We start from the raw sequence: 8,432 nt of genomic DNA on the forward strand, positions 1-8,432 counted from the left end.
CATTTGTGTTTCTAGCTCTCATTTTATGGCTGTCATCCCAGCACAGTTAGCACTCCCTGTATTCTTAGAAAAGAAATCTCTCTGATACCCCAGTGTATTCATATATCCTCAGAGGAAAATGATTCCGTTCACTTTTCAAGACCATACACAGCTGTGCATTTGGGAACATCCTGTAGCCGGGCTCCACACATGACAGTCATTAATCTAGTGATGACACTGGGACCAAACAAAATTAATGACTTGCCCTGAGATATATGGAGATTATTAAAGAAGCATAAAAATGTACTATTTGGACCGCTTCAGGCTCTACTGACCATGGGGACTAATGCTTCAGGGCTGTTCATCCATTAATTAGAGTCCTTTTAGTGCGAGTCTTATATTAATTGTATATTTTATATTCACGTCATCCTGTGCATATTATAAACTGGCTGTATTCAGGACTGTGTGGGGGCAGTTATAGTTCTGTGCACAGCCTGCTTTCTTGTCCAGAGTGACATGGGAGCACTTAATTTGTCATTTATGTTTGAGGCTTTATCGAATATTTAACGGGATTCGCAGATTTGCATTAAGTGGAGGTGCTGTCCTGCATTCCTGCACTCAGAAAGCAGCAAGAGGAAGAATGTCTGGGCTAACAAAAATCCACAAAACCCAAAAACAAATGGCTTGATACTTCCGTCCACTGTGACATTAGCGGATTAGTTTTGCTTTAGAAGCTACATTTTAGTTATTTCTGCGGTTGGCTGAAGCATTTCTTACAGGAAGGGGGCGCATTAGACTCAAGAGTTAAGGAAACTTGAGCACGGCTCAAGCAGCCCAGATGGGAGTCTGTGCAGGAGTCCCACTGTGGGGAACAGGTGATGGGAAAGAAAAAAACAATCTTCAGTACAGCAGCCTGTAGGTTGCACAAGGAGCTCCAGGGAAGTAGTCATCACCCACATGGTGGACTTCCTAGTGCAGTCCTGAGTCAGGCATGTTCCTGGAAGTGACCTTAGTCCAGTAGACCAACTGGTTCTCTAAACTAGACTTGAGTGGGATCCTGTCTTTGGGTGTTATCAGTATAGTGTCTGGAATGAATAGTGTACTGGCTGGTTTTGTGTCAGCTTGACACAAACTGGAGTTATCACAGAGAAAGAAGCCTCAGTTGAGGAAATGCCTCCATGAGATCCAGCTGTAAGGCATTTTCTCAACTAGTGATCAAGGGGGGAGGGCCCAGTTCATTGTGGGTGGGGCCATCCCTGGGCTAGGAGACCTGGGTTCTATAAGAAAGCAAGGTGAGCAAGCCATGGGAAGCAAGCCAGTAAGTAACATCCCTCCATGGCCTCTGCATCAGCTCCTGCTTCCTGACCTGCTTGGGTTCCAGTCCTGACTTCCTTTGGTGATGAACAGCGATATGGAAGTGTAAGCTGAATAAACCCTTTCCTCCACAACTTACTTCTTGGTCATGATGTTTGTTTTTTGGTACAGAAATAGAAACCCGATTAAGACAAATAGACACACATTTATGTTTCCCCAGGAAGAGTCCTATAATACCTGCACACCAATAAAGTCCACTCTAGTAAAGTAATAATAATTAAAAAAAAAAAAAACTTGTTTGGGGGCTGTAGAGATGCCTCAGAGGTTAAGAGCACTGGCTGTTTTTCCAGAGGACTCAGGTTTGGTTCTCAGAACCCATGTAGAAGCTTCCTATAGCAGCTTATATAAAGCAGTCTGTAATTCAGTTCTAGGGAATCTGACACCTTCTTCTGACCTCTGAGGACCCTTCATGCGCATGGTTTTCCTTCATACCTGTAGGCAAAACACTCATACATAAAAATATATAAATAAGAATAAATATTAAAAACATGTTTTGGGAGCTAGAGAGATGGATCAGTGGTCATAAGCCTTGGCTGCTCTTGGAAAAGACCCTGATTTGATTCCCAGCACCCAATGGTAGCTTACCACTATCTGTAACTTGTTACAGAGGATCTGATGCCCTCTTCTGGCCTCTGCGGGCACTGCATACACATGCTGTACATAACCCAGCACTGCCTTATGCACCGCCGCTCTGCTTTCTGTGTCTGGGCATGCCATCTCTCTCGGTACACCATGTAGAGTAGAATCTTAAGTTTGTCTTAATTAAGTAGAATCTTCATGTTTTCAGCCATCATTCATATTAATCATTTGTCAGAGAAGCTGTAATAGCTGAAGTAGACACAGCACTCTGTCCACCCCTCTGTCAACAGACACTTCGGTTGCTTCTGTCTTTATTGTAACTAATGCTTCTGTAGACACTGGTGTATTAGTTACTTCTGCTGTGATAAGACGCCGTGATCAAGGTGACTTATGGAATAAAGACTGATCTGGACATGTGATTCCAGAGGGTTAGAGCCCATGATGGAAGAATAAAGGCATGGCTGCTGGAGCAGGAAGGACAAGATGCACAAGGCAAACCACCAGCATCAACAGAGAGCAAGCTGGGGATAGCCTGAGTCTTTGAAACCTCAAAGACTGCCTCCAGTGACATATTTTCTCCAGCAAGGCCACCTAAGCCCACCCAGACAGCCACTAACTGGGGACCAAGTATTAAATGTGAGCTAACGAGGGACATTCTCATCCACATCACCACAACGAGTATACAGACATATCTCTACATTCATATCTTTGGAGAATATATCCAGTAGAGGGCTTGCTGAATCACACAGCAATGCTGTGTTTAACTCCCAAGGTTCCCTCCATGTCCTTCCCAGGATTCCTTTTAAACTTGATGTTTAACAATAGCATTTTGTCATTCCTGTCTGTTCTTCATAGTAGCTATGAAATGAATTTAAATGTAGGCATATATTGGGGTTGTAGATACTTTAGGATTTGTGAAAGAGAAAACTATGTTGGCATTTGTGTAAAGAAAAGTACTTTAAAGTCAATTAAGAAGTGGGGAGGAGGGGAGCCCAATGACCTTACGCTGTAAGACTCAGATATGTAGCTCACCTAGAGAACACATCAACTGTTTGAACCCACTGAATGACCTCCAGAAGTCCTAGAAGCAATATAGTATTTTTAGATAAAGCTATTATGACCTGAAAGCAAAATGGATCACTAGACTTAAACTGTTGCTTGAACGAGACAATTTAGTGAGAGCAGAGTTTAAAATCCCATGAGTTATAAAGGAAAATGTTGATACACAAAAGGTCACCCTCGGGGCTAGAGAGATGGCTCAGTGGTTAGGAGCACTGGCTGTTCTTCCAAAGAAGCCAGGTTCAATTCCCAGCACCTATATGGCAGTTCACTACTGTCTGCTACTCTAGTCCCAGGGAATCTGACATCCTCTAGCAGACACGAGTGCAGGAAAAAAAATACCAGTGCACATTAAATAATTTTTTAAAAGTCACCTATATAAAAGATCCATTGAAAAGCACAGTGGAAAATCTACTTACAGTAGACTGCATGCATATAGAAGGATAGGACCCACTTAAATGACGATGTAGTGTGCACCCACAGGAATACACCGCTGGGAAGCTTCACACGCTCAAGGACAGGTAACTGGGGGTGATAAACCTGGAACTGTGAGGTTTTGGCAATTACGGACACTTACGTTATCACCTTCAGCTTTTACATGGATTCTGGGGGTCAAACCCAAGTCATCGGGTTTGTACAACAAGCACCTTACCCACCGACTCAGCTCCCCAGCCCCAAATTGTATTTCTGTTTATTAAAGAGTAACTGACTCTCCCAGACCCCACTGTGTCATGGGGTAGGTTATGAATGATGTACATGGATGGATTGTAATTCTACATCACACGCATCATTGTTATTCACCAACATTCTAATATAGTTCTGCACTGATGGTTAAGGAAGACACCGAGACCCTTTCCATTCAAGTCAGAAAACCTTTACATCACAACTGGTGGGTATATAAACCAGCATTTGGGAACCAATATAGGTAAAATTCCATCTCTACCCTCTCGAAGGTGGAAATCCAGTCCCATGGTCAATGAGTGTCCATGGCTGTAAGTGGATGGACTTCATCTCTTACTGACAGAAAACTAAGCGAGTCAATAGGATTCTTGAATAGCCTGGCCAACTTCCACTTTGTCACTAACTTCGGCCTCTCAGCATCCCAACATGGTCATTGAGGGACTGGTGCTATTTTCTACCCCGAGGGGGCGTTAACACCTCCAACTTCCTTGGCTCTCTCCCTGGAGGCTTGGAGGTCTCACCTACTAAAACACGCCAGTCCTGCTTTCATCTCAGCTCCCTTAGGGTGATGGCTCCATAAGAAAAGATTGTGGCTTGATGGTGGTGAATGTTTCCTGGGACGGAGACTGGGGCCAAATTCTAAATGCAGTCTGCCTTCAGAGAGAGACCACACAGCTTTGCTCTTAGACCCAATGCCTTCGCCTCTCTCTTTTATTCTTTTCCCTCACCCTTTGTTGTTGTAAAAAGTTTCTGCATACGCATCTGTCAGTCCTGTGTCCACTAAGGTCCTCACTTGAAGAAGCAATAATGACAATGATATGCCAGCTGGCTATGTTTGCCTTCAACATAATCCTATTAGCAACTCCCCCTTTAAAATATGAAAACACGTGTTATAATTACAATCTTGTGGAGAAACACAGGGAAAGCCATTACTGTAGAAGGCAGTGTTGAGTTTGAAGACTGACTTGTAACATACAAGCAAAGTTTAGAAGATTTTATTTTAAAGAAAGAGGGGTATTTTTTTTGCATGAAATGCAGACAGCTTCATTATAAATACCTTTAGTCCTAAATTATCATTCTTGAGCTCAAAGCAGAAATTCTGGCTGCGTGATGGGTGTGTGGGTGGGGGTAGTGGATTGGAGTTTTTTTTTTTATTCTTGGGTCACTAGTTTCTAAATCTTTGCTAAGTGGGGTTTAACCTAACACTAAATGCTTCATGTTCTTTTAAAAAAATCTTAATTTTTAACCTTTGAACCAACTGGGGAAATATTCCTGGTTTGCTACCATTCAAGTAACTTCCTACAAATAAAATTTACAAGGAAGGATTTAAGTTGTGGGAATGTCAATCAAAATATCTTCAAACAGTATCTCTTCCAATGTTCCTTAGAGATAATTTCATCCTTATCCTACATTTGTAGGACTCATTTTTCAAGCATTGTGACCCAAATGAAGGTTATGTCTTCCCTTCTCAATGCTTTGGAAATCAGTAATGAAGGCAACGTTACATCCCACCATTAAGACCCTTTCCTTATGCCCTTTCCTTATGCTGAGTTCTCTCTCTACTTAGTGTACTCGAGGCGTGGAAACCAGGTCCTCTTCTGTGTGGACCAAAGAGACTTCCAAAGACTGTTCAGAACTTTCTCTGCCCAGACCCAAGCAAGTAATTCCAAGGTGCCAGAGGCACTCAAAACAAGACAAAACAACAACAAAACTACTCTTTTTCGCTTCTTTTATTGACATATCTCTAATTTTTAGTTCTACTTAGTAAGACTGCTCATCAATTTTCTTATTAATAACTAAAAACTTTATTCCCTGGAGATTAGCTGAGGAAAATTGGCTCTTTCCTCCTTAGGAGACTTTTAGTAGGTACCGTGGGTAGATAAACATAAATTACTGTGCCCTGCCAGCCACAGACACATTTTACTAGCAGGCCATTTACAGGATGAGTTTAGGTCAATGGATAAGGAGTCTAAATGGTCAGGGCACAGAAGTATCTCAGTGCAAAGCACTCGTCACTAGCATGATGGAGGACTAGACTGAGGTTTGTTTGGCAGATCCACAAGAAATAAAAACAATGGCGATATCTCTGATTAACAAATAATTTTGTGTCATTCAATGCTTTACTGAAAGGTATGGGCCATTAGTCTTTTAAAAGTCTGACTTAGGGTCAGTGGACTTGCTCAGTGAGCAAAGTACACAAGTATGAGACCTGAGTTCAAATTTCTAGAAGCCATGCAAAGCTGGAGGGTGTCGCAGGAGAGTGTGTCATCTTAGCACACTCTCATGACTTCATGGCATTTGAGACGAGTCCTCAGGAGGTAGATGCTAGCCTGGCACACACAGAAGAAAACACAAGTCCCTCTGTCAGACACTGCGGAGGCTACACATGACGTATGTTTGTGCCCATATTCACACACACACACACACACACACACACACACACACACACACTAACAAAAAAGAAAACGGTCTGATTTTCCCCTGCCACTTAATAGTATTTGACTTTAGAAAGGTCACTGAATTCTAATCTACAAGTGGGTAATGTTCATTAAAAATGGAAACAATGCTCTTCTAAACGCGAATGTGAACATGTTCTGTGCCCTGTGGGATGAAAGGAGAGAGTGCCCGCATGCCCACCATCGTCCTTTTTTTATACCTTGGCTGTCTCAAGTAAAACTTGGGTTGAAGAAGTGATAATGTTGCTAGCTCCTTTGATATTTTTTTCCCAGAAAATTTTGAATTTATTACTCTTGCTTTTGAGTGACTGATCAACCTGGGTAATTCAAGTGGCAGGGAGGTTGAGGTAGAAGATGTGGAAATTGTTTTCCCATGTATGGTCATTTCTTTTGTTCCATCAGACTGGAAGATGGCTGTTAAATTCAATTAGTCACTTTTTTTTTCTTCATGTTCCAAATATTTTTTTTCCTGCTGTGCTAGGAGACCTTGATTTCTGTTGCTAGGAAACCTAGAAGGCACTTTTGCTCTTCATGGAAACAGCATTTAATACAATCACGTCGACTGATAGTTTATTGGCTTTGTGCCAACTCAAAAGCAGCTCACTTCAAGTCCATACAAGGTAAATCTTGAAGTGGGAAGGTACTGGCCCCTCAAGCTCCCTGTGGAAGTGCCTCAGGGGGTTAGAGAAGGGAAAAGTGGTGGGTAAGAACCTCCCTCCTGCCTGGAGAGCTTTGATCTGCTTTAGTATTGGGTTCCCTTTGGAGAAAATGTCCCACAGAGGTAGGAGGCAGCTGAGTGGGTTGAAAATGTTTGAAAAGCCCCAACCTAACCTAACCGAGCACAAAAGAAAGTCAGGTCTCTGAGAAATCACTTGCCAAGAAGTAGGCATCTCATAAGTTCCCAGCTTGGAGATTCAACAGAATCTTTTGACTGGACATCCTTTTGCACCATCTAAAGGTGCTCTGCACAGTTTATGTGGTCCTTCCTCTGAGAGTGTTCTGAGACTCCACAGTCTGACCCTGTCCAAGACTCTTGAAGTTTGGTAGCCCTGGACGGGAAAAGTCATGGTTGGTTGCACCAACAGTCTTTTCCAAAAACATGCTAAGACTTTTTTTTTTTTTTTTTTTTTTTTTAAACTTAACACTTGCCAGTCTTTCCCCCAAATTCAGTTCAAAGAGTATGGGTTTCTTGAGGTGTGTGGAAGAATGTTTTATTTCTTCTTGTAGCTATGATCTTGGAATCTTGGGAAGGAATTTTTGCTGAGTGTGAGAGGATTTATTTTAGCAACACTATGGCTAAAATGAGCTGAGCATTCTCCTGCGACAAACACCCAGAAGAAAGTAAAACACCTTTTGAATGCACAGCACAGCTCAGAAGATTTAAAGAGAAAGCTTGCAGGAAAGGAAAACCAAAGTCTTTAGAGATGACTACACTGGGCGGATGGGCACCAAGTTATGAGCCAGCAGTTTGGAGTCAGTGTCAGTTTAAGAAGTTGAAACCTGGATTGGTTCAAGATGGAGGGGCACAACCAAAGTAGCTCTTAAGCCCAGAGATCCATAAATCTAGGACTTTTAAGGGTCTGTACACATGTATAATAGGCAAACCAGGAATGACAGCCACAGCAGAGGGAGGTGACAAGGAGGTTTGGAACATTTCTATGTGGGCGTCATGGGTTGAGGCTGTAGGTGCTCCCTAAATATGAAGAGCCCATTGAGGTAATGTATTACTTTAATACCACTGATTCCAGTCTGACAAATCTAAAAGAGTGACTTACAAAGGCACAAATATACTCTTTAAATTTCTAAAAATGTCCTGGATTCACACAGTTAACTCACCAAAGTTCTTTTCTTTTGAACGCAGACTTGTGTGTTCTGAGTGATTTCATAATCTGAAATGAAAAAGTTGAGAAGAAATTCACCAGTAGAAAGAGTGATAGTATATCTCTTGAATGTCCAGCACAACTCAGAAGATTTAAAGAGAAAGCTTGCAAGAAAGGAAAACCATGGAGTTTCCTTGGATAGAGTGTGTGGATTTTTAAAAGGACTACAGGTGTAAGACAATCTTAAAATTAAATAGATTAAAACAGGTCAATAAAAAATGTCAGGTATAATTTTGAGAAATAAATAAAATATAATTAAAAATGAAATTGGGAGCAAGGGACATGCCTAGCAGGTGAAGTACTCAACACCCAAGAATGAGGGCCAGAATTCAGGATACTAGAAACCATGCAAATGTTGGGAGGGTATAGTAGCCTACCTATAATCTCTGTGCTTTGTTGGCAGAGACAGGGAACCCTAGGCTAT

At 41.9% G+C, this 8,432-nt stretch overlaps 1 protein-coding gene across 1 annotated transcript in view; it reads right to left on the bottom strand.

Annotated features, from left to right (window-relative positions):
• The window catches only part of STARD13 (StAR related lipid transfer domain containing 13), a gene marked incomplete at its 5' end in the record, with an annotated part of 340,009 nt that extends 332,003 nt beyond the window's left edge, over window positions 1-8,006 (bottom strand). The window contains one exon of the mRNA XM_080940965.1: window positions 7,965-8,006. The remainder of the gene's footprint in view (window positions 1-7,964) is intronic.
• Between the last annotated feature and the right edge of the window lie 426 nt (window positions 8,007-8,432).

Source organism: Micromys minutus (assembly GCF_963924665.1).
Source record: "Micromys minutus genome assembly, chromosome: 29".
NCBI lineage: Eukaryota > Metazoa > Chordata > Mammalia > Rodentia > Muridae > Micromys > Micromys minutus.